This window comes from Bison bison, unplaced genomic scaffold (genome assembly GCF_000754665.1).
Source record: "Bison bison bison isolate TAMUID 2011002044 unplaced genomic scaffold, Bison_UMD1.0 scf7180017864259, whole genome shotgun sequence".
Taxonomy (NCBI): domain Eukaryota; kingdom Metazoa; phylum Chordata; class Mammalia; order Artiodactyla; family Bovidae; genus Bison; species Bison bison.
In genome coordinates, this window is record NW_011494831.1 from 2,996,208 (window position 1) to 2,996,599 (window position 392).

Consider the following 392-nt stretch of genomic DNA (forward strand, 5'->3'; position numbering starts at 1 on the left):
ATGTCTCTGCTTTTGAATATGCTATCTAGGTTGGTCATAACTTTCCTTCCAAGGAGTAAGCGTCTTTTAATTTCATGGCTGCAGTCACCATCTGTAGTGATTTTGGAGCCCCCCAAAAATAAAGGCTGACACTGTTTCCACTGTTTCCCCATCTATTTCCCATGAAGTGATGGGACCGGATGCCATGATCTTAGTTTTCTGAATGTTGAGCTTTAAGCTAACTTTTTCACTCTCCACTTTTACTTTCATCAAGAGGCCTTTTAAGTTCCTCTTCACTTTCTGCCATTAGGGTGGTGTCATCTGCATATCTGAGGTTATTGATATTTCTCCCGGCAATCTTGATTCCAGCTTGTGCTTCTTCCAGCCCAGCGTTTCTCATGATGTACTCTGCA